At 40.3% G+C, this 17,291-nt stretch overlaps 2 pseudogenes; both read right to left on the minus strand.

Annotated features, from left to right (window-relative positions):
* Positions 1–806: 806 nt before the first annotated feature.
* LOC146881684 (uncharacterized) lies at positions 807–3,017 on the minus strand (annotated as a pseudogene).
* Positions 3,018–7,677: 4,660 nt separating this feature from the next.
* LOC146881685 (uncharacterized) lies at positions 7,678–16,489 on the minus strand (annotated as a pseudogene).
* Positions 16,490–17,291: the final 802 nt, after the last annotated feature.

Below are 17,291 nucleotides of genomic sequence, written 5' to 3' on the forward strand. Positions count from 1 at the left end.
TACAATATTCCTAATATGGCCTAATGTTTTCCAAATTTCAAAAACACAATGTTTTATCTAAGTTAAAACTATCATAATCCAAACCTTACAGAAACATCCAAGCATACTAATATAAGGGTTCCTAATATAACATAATTTCCCTAAGACTAATAATCAGTATAAGGATGAGGTGGATTAACTTGGCCTTCATCATCTTGTTGCAGTTGTGGATTTTCCTCCTGCTCTTGATTTTGTTGTTGCTGAATGTTTAGTGGTTGAAGAATATTTTGTGCAGCAACCGTTACTAGAGGTGACAGATACTGCATGAGTGTACCAAGTAAATTTTGGAAGGTTTGGAATTGTGTTTGCATTTGGTTTTGAAATTGAGTACTCAATTCACGAATTTTCTCTAACATTCGATCCTCGATAGTTGCTAGTCGTTATCGAAGATCATTAATCTCTTTCAAAGGAACTTGCTGACTAGAACATGCTTGTGTTTGTTTTAAGTAACTCTGAACATAATCATCTCGAGAGTCCACTTGTCCAACTCCATATACTCGTCTCTTGTACCTTCCACCTGCTGCCTCTAACCAACACCTATTCCACAGTCTCTCCTCTTCAACAGGGTCTTGGGGGTGCATTGTGAGACACCGACAAAACCAGTCTCTAATAATGCTGCAGAAAATCTACTTTGAAAATCTTCATGTTAAAACAAGACATGTATTAAAATATTAAAGAAATAATTTAGGTGTATCCTTTTAATAAACTTAGAAAAAACTAACATGTGTCTGTCTAGATCTTTCGTCAACGAAATCGCCATTACTCATTCATATGTGCGTTTGTTGAAGGATTTCATCAACATGAACTTCACGACCAAGCATTTATGTCTACAAATAGAACAAATTATAAAGTAAGCAATTGGTGATATATCATAAATAAATATAGAAGTATATTAAATATTTCGTACCAAACGAATAGCGTGGTCATGCACGCTAATAGACCCCCCTGTGTGTAATGTTCCCCATTTTTCTGATGCACGATTTTTTCTTAGCTGTATCACATTTTTCCCGATATATAGGCATGTTCCACTTTTCTAGTAGACTGTTCCAAACAGAAGTTCCAATCCAATCAGGCTTGTTACCTTCTTTTCTAACTTCTTTAACCATCTTTGGGAGTCTGTGAGATGCTCTAGAGTGAAAATTTTTCATAATTTTGTCCTTATCCTCATCCTTCCATGACACAGTTCTCTATGAAGCATAATGAATACGTTAAACATGAGAATGAGCAGAAAAAATAAAACAAGATGACTATGAGACTATGACATGTTGTCTACATGGAGGAATGATGAGACTATGAGACTATTGTCATGCCTGCAACAGTTTTAATAAGATGTTATTGGAATTGATGAAAACAAATGTTACTTACATACACATAAGAACCACTAGGGAAACAATCCAAACTAAAATTCTCTAAGTATACCTATCTTATTGCAAGTATATTTTAGGTTAAAGGGTTAGAAGAAAAGGATATATATACAAGCAGCTTAAGAATAATTCATATGATTGCTTAGAACAATAACAAAGAAAGTTTCTATTTAACTGATCAAAGTCAAGAGCCTAAAGAGTGTCGCAATGCAGCCACAAACAATCACATAAATAGTTTAGTAATTTGCCAAAATTATAATGAGATATAAAATTGGAAACTAAGATCTTTAATTTTGAGGTAATAAAAAATAGTTGTTACCCATAGCCAAATAGTTGTCAAACATAGTCTTTAAATTTTTGTTTTGAAATTAAAAGAAGTATGACAAGAAGAGATTTAGGGTTATAGGATTATGCCAAAATGTGATGCACACATAACTACCACTTTGAGTCCTTTGTTTGATCACTGACAACAAATAATTATTTACACATTTGATATTATAATAAACTCTGAATGGGTCATGTCTCAATAAATAAATGTATGCCATGAAGTACATTGATCTCATATTCAAACATTGCAGGTGTCCCATCCAAAACCACAAAGACCATCAAATATACAGATTAAAGTGGTACCAAGAACCAATATTTCCACCACATCACTTCAAAAACAACAAGGACAAAAGAAGAAAAGAAAAATCAATGAAAGCCATGTAACTATTGGATATGTTAACCACATCACACGTGAAATCCTGACACAAAAGTATATACTTAGATTGCTTAGCCATATACTTTCACGTGTAATCACAACAAATAACCAAAAAAATGAAATGGGATTCACATATGATCTCATATTCACGCATTAGAAAATGAAAACAAGTCAAAGTAGAGGACTCCTCCTACATGCAAAATGCAACACCAAAAGTTGAAACCCATTACAACATTGCAACATCAAAAGCTGAAACACATGACACCAAAATCTAAAACACACGTTCAGTTGAATATAAAGTTCAGTCACTCAAACACTTTGCATGTTGTAGTTATGAATAATGTTTAATCTTACCAAAACTGGTTCTGAAATTTCTACCTCAAGCTAATCGTAAAACTACTTATAATTGTGGAAATGTGTCAAAAAATCATAAATAAGTTACAATAGGTTGCAAAGTAATAAATGCATAAATTCTGTAAACTAACTTTAATGAACACCTTAAATCGTTGGAAGAAAATAACTCTCTCTCTCTTAGGGATTGCTCCCCATGTTAACCATGGCTCATCAAATTGTTGCTAAATGGTTGTGATGGCCTTTGATGCAACTTTTGATGGATAAAACCTACATACCAAAAGAAATTCAAATAAGTCAAGTGATTAGAATCCAGTAAATTCAGCTACTAAAAATAAATTCTATACACAATAATTATATTCTTACCCTCCTCCCACAAGACGTATCATAGGACGCTTACCAACCTCATCTTGCACATCAATATCATTAACTGCTGAATTTGAATGTGTCCCTGGGTTGTATGTTAAAGGTGTCGGTGCAACATCTGCTATAGGAGTTGATGGATTAGAACCAACAATAGGGGAAGGGGATGATGTGAATTGATCAACTAGTGGTACCATAGATGGGCCAACATGGGCTGCTGGTCCACTCGATCCAACAATAGGGGGAGGTATTGGTGTCGATTGTAAGACCCGAGGAATTTAAATAATTAATTAAATAATTATTTAATAAATGCGGGTAGTAGGATCCTTTAAGGCCTTTAATGCGGATAGCTATGATGTGGAAAAGTACTAGCTCAAATGGTTGAGAGTACTTAAATGTGTGAGAGGACTTAAGTTCAAGTCCTATGTATGTCGTTTGTGTGTTATTTAATTATTATTATTTTAATAATATGCTAGAGCATGTTGAGTGATAATATAATCATAAAATTATATTAATCATCATGAAACATGAATTGGTTAAATGGTGGAACATTGATTTGGCTTTGGCATGGTGATGGGTTCAAACCTTGGTGAACCTAAATTAAACTTTATTTTTTTGCCAAAATGTTCTTTGGCATGAAGGTGAAAGGGCAAGGAAACCCAAGCAGCCAACGGGGGGCTGGAAAACCATCATAAGACAACAAATTGAATGGCATTAACCTTAGTTTAATTGTAATTTCGTTTTGCATCATTAATCCCATATTAAGACACCAATTATTGGCCAATTAAGGGGAAAAGAGAGAGGTTTTGTGGCTGGTTTTGTTGGATGGGTAGAGGAATACGAAAATTAGAGTAATGTGAGTGTATTGAGTAAGACATTGAAGCTAAATTGAGGAGAACTAAGGAAGACTATTGGAAGTAAGGGAGAACCAAGGGCTACTCAAGTTTTAAGCAAAGGAAACCAGGTTAGGAGAGCTGAACTCGTAATTTATGTTGTTTTGTTAATGGTATGATGTATGATGTGCAATTACATGCTTCCTGTTGAATTAATTCGCAAATTCTGCGTTTCTGGAAAATTTCCAGAAACTGCCTAGCGGACGATGATCTGCCGCCAGGCGACTCATCCTATTTTGCTTGTTTTCTGGGTTCCCGAGAGCAACCGCCTGGCGGTGAGCTTTGTGCCGCCAAGCGACGCGTGACAGATTAACCCAGTTTCCTCATTTTGCTTGAACTGCCTGGCGGTGATGAAGACCCACCAGGCGATGCGAACCAATTTTGGTTCGATTTTGATGTTCTGGATGTTTTTAGATGACTCTAATCGGAGGGAAAGCAAATTTTAATGGTTAAGGGGTGATTGGATGTCAAACATCATTGAAATTCATTTAATTAATGGCTAAATTGGATGAAAAAGTAGGAATATTATCTTAGGGTTGATGAATTGGGAATTTCTATAGTGGCAGCAATCTAAGGGGAAAATGTGAATGAATTCGTCAATGGGAAGTGTTGGGGATGAACCATAATCCCAATATCTGGGTTCTTATCCTATGGAGTCAGAAATTGATGGAAATCAGAGTTGTTGTGAAGGGGGTAAGGTTCGCAGGTGCAGGAAAAGCGCTGCTTTTTGTACTTTTCGCGCAACAGGAACCGGCGGACGGTAGTTTAGTCCCGCCAGGCGCCACCTCCTCACTTTTGGGCACTAGGCGCCACCTTGTTTTTCTTGTTTGCGCAGTTTTCGTAAAACTACATTTTCCGGTTCCTTAATCGTCCGATTTAGGTGAAATTTTGACAAGTGGTCCATAACATGTGGTTCTTCATTTTTAACGGTGGGGATTAGATTTGGTGTTCAGTAGCTAGAGATATACATTTCTTAATATTGATGATTTTGGAGTCTGAAAAATACAGGAACAAGCTCCGGATAAGTTCAAGTAACTTTTAAAGAAGCATGATTAGGTTATGTGGTAAGTCTCTATCAATTTGAATGTTCCTTTGGGTTAGTCACATATGGAGAATTGGTTTGGTGAAGACATGGGTGTCAATATTAAAGTGCATCGATGCATAAGATCATGTGCTTAAAATTGTTAGAGTGCTGCTACTTATATTTTGTTTGAGCATGCTTGGGATGGTCTATATGACTAGGGGATGAATGCACATGTGAGGTGCTATAAGGCCTGGAACATTATAGATGGAAATGCCTTTCATTAGGGGTACTCTAGAATGAGAGCAAATGAGAGCAACTTATGTGAAATTTGCTTGAACCTGAACTAAAATTAGTACTGCGTAAGTATTGGTGTAGCGCCTGACGGTGGTGATCGACTCGCCAAGCGACAACGTAGAAACAGGGGGTTCTGGGTCTCGGTGGCGCCTGGCGGTAAGGAGGGGTGCGCCAGGCGGAGTCTATAGTTTAGCAAATACTAAGGCACGTGGCGCATGGTGGCACAGGAAGTTCCGTCAGGCGATAGTTTCAACGATAGTGAACACTAAGGCGCTTAACGCTTGGTGGTACGTGTCCCCCGCCAAGCAATCTGGAAGCGGCAGCACCTAGCGGTACGTGTCCCCCGCCAGGCGATTTTACTGCAGCAGTATTGGTGTTCTTGATTCTATGGGCATGATCTACAAGGCTTATGGTGATGCTTCAAAGGTGGGATTGCTGGTGTTCCTTGAGTTGTGGCTCGGAACATATCCCTTGAGTTGTGGCTCGGGATAGGGGTTAAAGCACATGGTATTCCTTGAGTTGTGACTCAAAATAACATCTCTTGAGTTGTGGCTCGGGTTGGCGAGTGTTGCCGGTGTGAGTGTGCTGGTTGTAACCAGTACGGATGGGTCCAGATAGATTGTCCTCCTCAGTAATTGACTGACGAGTTTGGTAGTCTTGGGACGTTGCAAACTATGTTCGTATTTGGGAACTCCACCTGGCATTACGGTGTATGATCCGTAACATGGTTTCCCGCACGTGCTCTATCGGTTGTGGTCGGTAGGTATGGCAGCAAGTCACCTAGAAGTAATCACCAGAAGATGTAGAACACAAATAACCTGGTTGTGGCCAGGTGGTATGAATTAAAGGAAGGGAAATCCTTTAGAATGTTTGTGTTTTTTATATTGATATATTGTATATGGGTATATATAATTGTATATGTTTTGTCTGTTAAGCTCACCCTATCTGCTTGTGTTTGGCGATGATCATATGCGCGATATACGTGAGCAGATGGTGTTGCAGGTAGATCTGGTGAGGCATAGAGCCGAAGCGGAGCTAGTCTTGGGCAATTTTCTCAGAGTTTTTACATTATCTTTATGATTTCAAATCAGTTGTAATTATTAATATTACTAGACTATTTTTTTATGGTAATAGTAATTGTATTCAAGGATTTTGGCATCTTTATTTATTTAATAAAGTTGAAATTTCCCGCGTTTTTGGAAATAGATTTATAATTAATGAGTTTTATTTTTTTCTTATTTTATTTTATTATTTAAACCTGTAATATCCTGATGGGATGTTACATCAACCCAGCAACATTCATTGCTGGTGGGGTGGATGCACTGATGGGGGCATTAGGAGTTGTAGTAGGTGTAGTAGGTTGAGTGGATGATGAAGGTAGATTGTTTATACGAGATAACAATTTTATCACATACGGTTTTTTCCCTTTCCCTTTTCCTTTATTGGCATGAGGTGATGGGGGACGAGGACGACCAGAACCTCCCGATGACATCTACAAGTACAAATTTAATTTTACCACTTATATGTTAAAGTAAGCAACACAAACAATAAAGTAAACAATTATACATAATAAAAAGTACATTCAAAATTAATCATGTGGGACAAAGTCTTTACAACAAATGAGTCAAAAATACATCTACTTAACATGCCTACATCTATTCAGAGCTAGAGATGTCAAATTCATCTTCATAATCATCTTCACTTTCTCATTCTCCTTCTTCATTGCCTTCTTCCCATTCATTTGTTTCTTCATTCATATGACCTTCAACTGTTGATACATTGATGATGTCCACTTCTTCAGGATCCACTTGTAAATCTTGTAACCCGACAAGTTGTTCAACTTCAATGATGTCATTAACATGTGAAATTTCCTCCACTTGGTATGGCACTTCGACTTCTACATCATCAGAATCTATATGACCTCTAGGCTTCGTTTTTATTGCAACACACTAACCATGTCTGTCTGTGCGTGATGATGGATATGGTACATAATACACTTGTCGTACATTATGTGCAATGATTAAAGGATCAAATAACATATATCTTTTATCCATTCGACTATCCACAACACCATATTTTGAATCCACTCTTGTACCCCTTCTTGATGGATCAAACCAATCACAATAAAATAATACAATTTTCTTTTCAGAGGTTGAAGAATTGTACTCCACCTCATACATGTGTTGAATCACACCATAGAAATCATCTTCACCTCCTTCTGTAAGCCCTTTCACATGAACCCCATTATTTATTGTTCTCTTTCCCTGACTCCATGCATGAGTATGGAATTTGTACCCATTCACAAAGAAGGTGTGCCATTCTTTTACACACCTTAAAGGACCAAGTGATAAATCTCTAAGATGTTGGTTCCTCACACTTAAAGGATCATTATGAACCTACAAATATAAATGGTGTGAATTTATTAAAGGAATGATTAAATAAGGCATTTAGAAGTAATTTGAAGAATTTGATGATGCATACTTGTTCCCTAAACCACAATGGGAAATTTGCATGTATATGAGCTGAAGCATTTGACTCGGTTATTTGATTAGATTGTAAGGAGCTGTCCACAATAATGAAGGTATTGGGTCAATAACAATTTAATAATATCCTTAAAATATTTTGAAAAATAATCTTATGTTGGTCTTACTCAAGGTATGGTTTGACTTCATTGTAGTTGATCAATACATGAACATGAGCCGACTTCAATTCTTCATCAGTAAACCAATGAGTCAATTCCCTCCCCGAGCGACGACCAGGTTGGTCAAAGATGGATAACGTTGACAGATCCCTTTCACTTTCAATGTCAACCTCATTCCTAGTACTTTGTGGACTTAACATATATTTGTTAAAATAGTGGGAAAAAAAATGAGTTATCTCACAGTGCAAATATGAAGCACAAATAGATCCTTCAACTCTAGCTTTATTCTTAACTGGTCATTTGGCATATCCCATGAATTTATAGTTATGAAAGAAAGATGTTAGGATTGAATATTATAAATGAAAAATCTAAAGACTAAGATCTCATGTTGTTACCTTTCGAATGGGTACATCCACCTATATTGAACTGGTCCACCTAGTCTTGCTTCATATGCTAGATGGACAGGCAGATGTTCCATAGAATCAAAGAAAGCTGGGGGAAATATTCTATCCAACTTGCAAAGAATTATAGAAATGTTTTGTTCTATCCTAGTAAGCTCTTCCTCCTCCAATGTCGTACAACACAAGTTTTTAAAAAACCGACTTACCTTAGTAAGAGGATTTATAACATGGTTTGGCAAAGAACTGAATGCTATAGGAAGTAAACATTCCATAAAAATATGACAATCATGGCTTTTCATCCCAATCACTCTACATTTGTTAATATCAACACATCTTGACAAGTTGGAAGAATATCCGTCAAGCATCCTAAGATCTTTTAGCCACTGACACACATGTTTTACTTGGTCTAATGAAAGTATGTAATTTGCTTTTGGCTTGAAAATCTTTCCATTAGGATGTGACTTTAGCTCCAAGTCTATTCGCTTACAATACAAATTTAAGTCCATTCGAGCCTTCTCATTGTCTTTTGTCTTCCTACTCACATTCATCACAGTGTTAAACATGTAACGTCCCATTTAATTTAATACGTGAAATTAAAGGAAACGTCACGTGATGAAAGCATAACAACGTAGTCCTGGGGTCCTTAACATTACCCCTACAAAACTAGGCACACCACGATGCCGGTAACGGAAAGTTGAATACGAATACATCGTAGAAAGAAGCGTAGAAATACGGAAAGAAATACATGGGCCGTGGCCCTAAATAAACACGAGGAAAACTCCAGCCCAGATGGCTAAGCTATTGGATCACCGCTCCTTTGCTGACCACGAGGACCTCGCCCATCTGCTCCCATCAACCAAGTTGATGATCATCGCAAAGAAAAACAGCCACATACAACACAGACATACAACAAAACGGGTAAGCTAGAGCTAACAACATGCATCATGCAGTCAAACATATTTTCATCATCTCATATCCACATAGCAGCCAAACATGTTATGACTCTTCATCCAATACACTACGACTCGACTCGACTCATCCGGATACGTATAACTTGGTCGGATTCAGCGGATGCTTGCACTTGTGTGGGTACCCCTGCTCGAACCTGAGCTGCTCGATCCTGAGCCATGTATTACCAGTGTTACAATGAAACAAATCTCTCCCACCACAAGGTTAGCCCTTAGTGAGTTTCAGGCCTCCTGCTACTCCCACCACAAGAGTCAGTCCGCTCTAAGTGAGACTAACTGACTCCTCGGAGCGTCAGGATGCAACCTTACCTTGAATCCTTACCTAGTTATACAGATGGGGCACCACCATGAACACCCACTAACAGGGGCCATGGAATTACGTCCCGACCACTGAAGCGCAACCCCGGAGGTCTCACCTAGAGACCCCAAGGAATTACACGCTGACACGGACCAACATTCATAAATCATAATTAAGAGAAAATTAAATTACGTTCTTCGATTTCATATCAACCCTTGAATTTAAGTCCTCATATGTGTCACCTCTCAATTCCATACCCCTGATCAATTACCACCCCAATGTGTCTAGGGTCTCATCTCATGACAACACCATATTTCATTTAATTTCAAACCACCATTCATTTCACATGCTAAGTCTCATACCAACTCATTCATCCACAATTCATGATTCATGCCAAACATGTATTTCATACTCCATTATATACGTATCTATCATCACACCATCATTCCCCATCAAAACAGATCACACGGGGACATCCAAAAGTCCAATCCATAACACAGCCTCGCCCAGCATCTCGCCCAGGCTGAGAGGTCTCGCTCAGGCGAGATGTCTCGCTCAGGCGAGCCTCCCCTCGCCTAGGCGAGAGCACCAAAAACAAGGGTGGGGGCATCACGGGATCTCGCTTAAGCGAGATCCCTCTCGCCTGGGCGAGTGGCCTGCTCGCTCAAAAGGTGAGCGAGTCGCCTGGGCGAGATTTCGTGCAGAGATCTCCCTGTTTCATCTCGCCTAGGCGAGATTGACTCGCTTGGGCGAGATTTACAGGTCTCGCCACTGTTCATCACTGAAACAGCCATGTTTGCCGGCCAAAACACACATGCAAAGCACTCTTGTACATCCAAATGACAGATCCAACCGTACAAACAACAAATAACTCATAAACAGTTCAAAAAAGGACTCGAAACTAGAACCCTAGCTTCCCGTACCTGGAATAAGTTAGCAAAGCGCTCCGACACTCCCTCGACACCGAACACACGAGCACAACAGCTCAAGGGACGAACGAAGGACTGGAGTAGGAGAAGACTTCGAACTGGCTCAACAACGGTGGGGGCGGAACCCTAGCAGAAGAGTGTGGCGGCTGCAGCTCTAAGCAAGGGCAGGGTGTCCTTCTCTGAAAGTGTAGGGTACCCTAGGTTTAGGGCAGACCTAAGGCTTATATACACTGGGCCAACCCTTAGGCCCACTTAGGAGCAGCCCACTAACCTTTAGGGCTGGAACAAAAGAAAATGGGGCCTTACATTCTCCCCAACAAGAAAAATTTTCGTCCTCGAAAATTCATCGATGAGATAGGAAGGAGCTATGTTCTCCTTATCTCCTCTGGGAACCACTACCCAAACACGACATATCCAACGACTCCCACACCTATAACCATTGGAAACTTTGCCTCTGTGCTAAGCGATATGTGTCCAACTATGTAGATTAAATTAGTCACTACTCTCGAAGAACTCCAAATCCTCCAACCTTAAAATCCGAATGCTCCTCCATGCATGCCCCACAAACTTGTATCTAACATACTGACTCACTTTCTATGTGTTCTCCGCTAACTCTTGTAGGTTTTTATCAACTTCTCAGATGACATTAAGTCTCCAACCAAGGCACGCTCGTTATCACTTCACATCACCTTGTTCACTCCTTTATGCATCACCCCACTGACTTGATCACTCTCGAGTGTTGGCCTACTGCCACACCCTCAACACTTTTGACCACTTTTTGTATATTGAGACTCCTACATCTTCTTCTCATTTAAACCTTCAACTGCTTTCTTCACCAGATCGCGTCGGCATCCTACCTTCATCTTTAATCCCCCCTAACTTATAGGCAACATTCCACAAAACCTCAGAACCATAACTTCCATTGACTTCAAATTTCTAGTCTGGTTCGTACCACGCAACTCCACGATACACCTCAAACTAAGATATTCCGATTTGGTTTTTTTTTTTTTTTTTTTTTTTTTTTTTTTTTTTTAACCTTGTTGAGAGGTTCACTAGTGCTAATAAGGTGACGAGACTACTGAAATCCCTCACACATTCTCTTCCCAACCCAAACACTTATGGTTCTCAACCAACTCTCACTCTTACTTCATCAAATCAAGGATCTTCAATTCCCTTCTCTGGCTAAACACCTACTCTCACTTCCTCACTTCCAAGTTGGCACCCTAACTTGAAATCATAACTCAAACCATCCCCTACTTCTCTTGCACAACGTTCTTTGAGCAACTTCATAATTCCAACTTTAACTGGTAACTGAACATCCTTAACCGGTACTCATATGAACGACACATTTGTTGTTCATAAGTAAGATAGTTCTTTCCACACACCTTCTACCCCTCATAAGTATCACTTGCCATCATCTCGCTGCGCTACTCTGATCACCACAAAAGCCATTCATTTGTTTACTCGAAATGATACCCCTTTCATGTCTGTCGTGACAAGGAATCAATCATCACCGAGAAACCTTCTTTCAAACTTCTATGCAACTTGTAAAATCCTTTGGACTCACCTTTTTATAGTCTTAGCATCTCATTTTCGCAACATTGCATCCACCCTTCCTAACTATGCGTCCTGTTAGGCACTTCATCCTTTGTCAATACCATTTCTTGCACATTTTAAAGACTTTGTTCGCACTTGGATACTCGCCGTTAAACCTTGTCGACACAGCTAACATGTTTGAGATTGCCTTACCTTCATCATGTTTTCCACTCTATACAACCATAGGTCCGAAAAGCCAATCCTCCCTTATCTAACGTCTTTCCTTGAACAATCTATTCTACCACTACCTTTCCTCTGATGTTCACCAAATTTGTTGTCATCCTTGTGGTCATACTTAGTATAAGCCACTACTTCTCCGACATCTCCTCCACCTCCGTATTTATTTCAGACTCGCTGTAGAAACCATTCCATTTGGGACTATTGTCTCAAGTTTTCCTCTTCAGGCACCAATGCAAAGGGAAACTTTATCACACCACGGTCAAAACTCTGGTACTTGCCCCACAACACGTCTATAACTCCCTTTTCCACTGAGATCCTCTTCGTCCATCATCCACTTTCCCTCGTCAGATGTCTTTGATTCACGTGAAGGCTTGTCCCCACTATTTAGCTTGGTCCATACCTCACACGCCACCATTGAATCATCTCTTTTTAATCCAAGCACCCCACCTCGTGGGTTGTCCAGCTCATCAGGATGAGATTGAGAAAACAACTGATTTACCCTTGAGACTACGTCCCAACATCGCATAATTCAGATCAGATTTAAATTTAAATACTTTGATCATCCCGAAGGCACCATATCCTCGAGCGGGTCTCCACTTGGTCGCAATTTTAGCAAAACCATCGTCTCCACCTAAGTCCTCTCTTAAAGACAACCATGACTCCTTTACCATACCGACGACATCAAAGAGTACACGACCTCAAGAAGATTGGTCCTTAGTCCAAACATCTCTCCGTAAGGTGCATCTCTGTATGAGATTCTTTCGTGCTAACCTCTTTAGCATCAATTATCGTAGACATCGTGTCAACCACTCAAAACTTCTCTTTTCATTTCCCTTGTCATTGTGTTATGACATCAGTTGGGTTGTCCTTCCATACGAGAATAATCCTTTAAAGGCTTGCCCTTTCTTCTAGTACGTGAAACCTTTCACTTTATACCCAAGGTCAGATGTCCTACTCATGGGAACTACTTTCCCCTTGAAGCATCCCACTCACAAATTTGGAAATACCCCTCACTACCTGCTGACTATTAATCCTGGTATGAACCCCTTATGCCACTTCCTCCCTATCCCTCAATTGTTCCTTCCCTTACTTTGGAACGTCATCTTTCCTGGCTGACCAGTAACCCTCATCCATCCCAGCCTCTCATTAGAGGTTTGCCATCTTTTGCACTTCCCAGTCTCCTCCTCTCTTACCCTTCTTGTCGCTAAGCAATTCCTCCACTTTTAGCAACCTCAGATTTGCCAATTGTTCCTCTTACACCACTCCAAGAAGCATTAGATGTGACCATATGACTATATTCAATGATACTCCATCCAACACCGTATGCATTTTCATAACTCGGAACCTCACTATCGTCGGGGTGTAGAATCGGCTTGATTTCCTCAAACGATGTGGCACTTGCATGCACTGATACCCCTTAGTATTATTACCCTTTTGATTCAACTCCCTTTAGAAAGCTTGTAGTATCTATTTTTCGGAGAGTCCCTCCTTAAAGCTCCCTCTGACCAATCGTTATTTTGGGAACTCTAGCATATTCTCCAGTTTATTAGTCCAAGACATTAAATCTCAATTCCCTCATTTCCGTAAACACTAGACACAAAGCACAGAGGCGCGACAAGACAAACTAGATCATACCAAGCAACAATCTATCACTTACAGACAACGAACCCCTTTTTGTCTGTTGCCCCTATTTCCCGAACCATCAGAATTAAGAAAGGAAAACAACCTTTAATCTAGTCATGAGTGTGCACCCTCATTACTCTATCAAGGCGTTTTCTGTTCCTAAACTTTTGGTTTCACTGACAAACTCGACTAGACATGACTACTTACGCCTACAAGGAACGACAAACCCACAACCTCAGGTCATCCTAAGGACGAACTGCTCTGATACCATAAATGTAACGTCCCATTTAATTTAATACGTGAAATTAAAGGAAACGTCACGTGATGAAAGCATAACAACGTAGTCCTGGGGTCCTTAACATTACCCCTACAAAACTAGGCACACCACGATGCCGGTAACGGAAAGTTGAATACGAATACATCGTAGAAAGAAGCGTAGAAATACGGAAAGAAATACATGGGCCGTGGCCCTAAATAAACACGAGGAAAACTCCAGCCCAGATGGCTAAGCTATTGGATCACCGCTCCTTTGCTGACCACGAGGACCTCGCCCATCTGCTCCCATCAACCAAGTTGATGATCATCGCAAAGAAAAACAGCCACATACAACACAGACATACAACAAAACGGGTAAGCTAGAGCTAACAACATGCATCATGCAGTCAAACATATTTTCATCATCTCATATCCACATAGCAGCCAAACATGTTATGACTCTTCATCCAATACACTACGACTCGACTCGACTCATCCGGATACGTATAACTTGGTCGGATTCAGCGGATGCTTGCACTTGTGTGGGTACCCCTGCTCGAACCTGAGCTGCTCGATCCTGAGCCATGTATTACCAGTGTTACAATGAAACAAATCTCTCCCACCACAAGGTTAGCCCTTAGTGAGTTTCAGGCCTCCTGCTACTCCCACCACAAGAGTCAGTCCGCTCTAAGTGAGACTAACTGACTCCTCGGAGCGTCAGGATGCAACCTTACCTTGAATCCTTACCTAGTTATACAGATGGGGCACCACCATGAACACCCACTAACAGGGGCCATGGAATTACGTCCCGACCACTGAAGCGCAACCCCGGAGGTCTCACCTAGAGACCCCAAGGAATTACACGCTGACACGGACCAACATTCATAAATCATAATTAAGAGAAAATTAAATTACGTTCTTCGATTTCATATCAACCCTTGAATTTAAGTCCTCATATGTGTCACCTCTCAATTCCATACCCCTGATCAATTACCACCCCAATGTGTCTAGGGTCTCATCTCATGACAACACCATATTTCATTTAATTTCAAACCACCATTCATTTCACATGCTAAGTCTCATACCAACTCATTCATCCACAATTCATGATTCATGCCAAACATGTATTTCATACTCCATTATATACGTATCTATCATCACACCATCATTCCCCATCAAAACAGATCACACGGGGACATCCAAAAGTCCAATCCATAACACAGCCTCGCCCAGCATCTCGCCCAGGCTGAGAGGTCTCGCTCAGGCGAGATGTCTCGCTCAGGCGAGCCTCCCCTCGCCTAGGCGAGAGCACCAAAAACAAGGGTGGGGGCATCACGGGATCTCGCTTAAGCGAGATCCCTCTCGCCTGGGCGAGTGGCCTGCTCGCTCAAAAGGTGAGCGAGTCGCCTGGGCGAGATTTCGTGCAGAGATCTCCCTGTTTCATCTCGCCTAGGCGAGATTGACTCGCTTGGGCGAGATTTACAGGTCTCGCCACTGTTCATCACTGAAACAGCCATGTTTGCCGGCCAAAACACACATGCAAAGCACTCTTGTACATCCAAATGACAGATCCAACCGTACAAACAACAAATAACTCATAAACAGTTCAAAAAAGGACTCGAAACTAGAACCCTAGCTTCCCGTACCTGGAATAAGTTAGCAAAGCGCTCCGACACTCCCTCGACACCGAACACACGAGCACAACAGCTCAAGGGACGAACGAAGGACTGGAGTAGGAGAAGACTTCGAACTGGCTCAACAACGGTGGGGGCGGAACCCTAGCAGAAGAGTGTGGCGGCTGCAGCTCTAAGCAAGGGCAGGGTGTCCTTCTCTGAAAGTGTAGGGTACCCTAGGTTTAGGGCAGACCTAAGGCTTATATACACTGGGCCAACCCTTAGGCCCACTTAGGAGCAGCCCACTAACCTTTAGGGCTGGAACAAAAGAAAATGGGGCCTTACAAAACATGTTGTCGAAGAAATTTTTTTCAATATGCATAACATCAAGATTATGCCTTAACAAATTATCTTTCCAATTTGGGAGATCCCAAAATATGCTTCTTTTCGTCCAATTATGCCACACCCCATAGCCATGTATTCTTCCAACATCGGTTTCAGTTAATTTAGGATAATTCTTCACTCTATTCCAAACTTCTGTAGGTGTCAAATTAGGTGGTGGAATATCCCTTTCAACTTCCCCCTTCTTGAAGGCATTTTTGTTTCTCCTAAATGCATGATCATTCGGTAAGAACCTACGGTGGGATCCAAACCAAGAATTCTTCCCACCATGATATAATCTAAAAGCCTTTGTATGTTCCATACAATGTGGGCATGCCAATTTACCATGAGTTCCCCAACCAGACTACATACCATAAACAGGAAAATCTTTAATTGTCCACACTAACATGGCTCTCATCATAAAGTTTTGTTTCCTTGAAATATCATATGTTAAGACATCAATCCACAACTTCTTCAAGTCACTATCAAAGGCTCTAAAAAAACATCAATACCAACCTTTGGATTGAATGGCCCTGGTATGAGACAAGTTAAAAACATGTAAGGTTTGGACATGCACATTTCTGGAGGAAGATTGTATGGGGTCACTATTATTGGCCAACATGAATAAAGTATATTTGATGCTTGCACATATCGATTAAAACCATCAGAGAATAAACCTAGTTGCACATTGCATGCCTCAATGGAATAGTCGGGATATAGTCTATCAAAGTGCTTCCATGCCTCACCATCACATGGATGGCGCAAAACACCATTTGTGCTTGTATTCTCATAGTGCCATGTCATTTCTCATGCAGTTTGTGTTGAGGCATACATTCTTTGTAACCTTGAAATAATTGGCAAATAGAACATTGCCTTTATAGGAACTTGCTTTTTGTTACTTTCTCCCGTGTTTTGGTGTTGATATCTTGGCTATGACAAAATTTGCATTCAAGCAATGCACTATCATTCTTGCCATACTCATTATCATATAAGAGCATGCATCCATCCACACAACAATCAATCCTCTTAGCATCTAATCCCAACTTTGATAGTAACCTTTTAGCATCATAGTAACTTTTAGGCAAACCCGTTTTGATAGGTGTTACATCCAAAAGCATTTTAGAAATAAAGTCTTAGTATTGGTCAGGAATATTCCAATTAGACTTGCAAGTGCCTTAAGCTTGGAGCTACTGTGTTGGTTTTGGGAGAAATATTGGGTTTTTAACGTGGTGTCACAACCGAATTGAGTGTTCACAATTGGGGATTTTCAATCCTGGGGAAGCAACCTACAAAAACAAATTGTAATTGGGGGAGCTGAGATTCTATTTAATATAAACACAATCACAGTAATAGACACGAGATAAAGATTCAATTA

This window comes from Vigna unguiculata, chromosome 11 (genome assembly GCF_037176805.1).
Source record: "Vigna unguiculata cultivar grain cowpea cultivar isolate G323 ecotype 2 chromosome 11, ASM3717680v1, whole genome shotgun sequence".
NCBI lineage: Eukaryota > Viridiplantae > Streptophyta > Magnoliopsida > Fabales > Fabaceae > Vigna > Vigna unguiculata.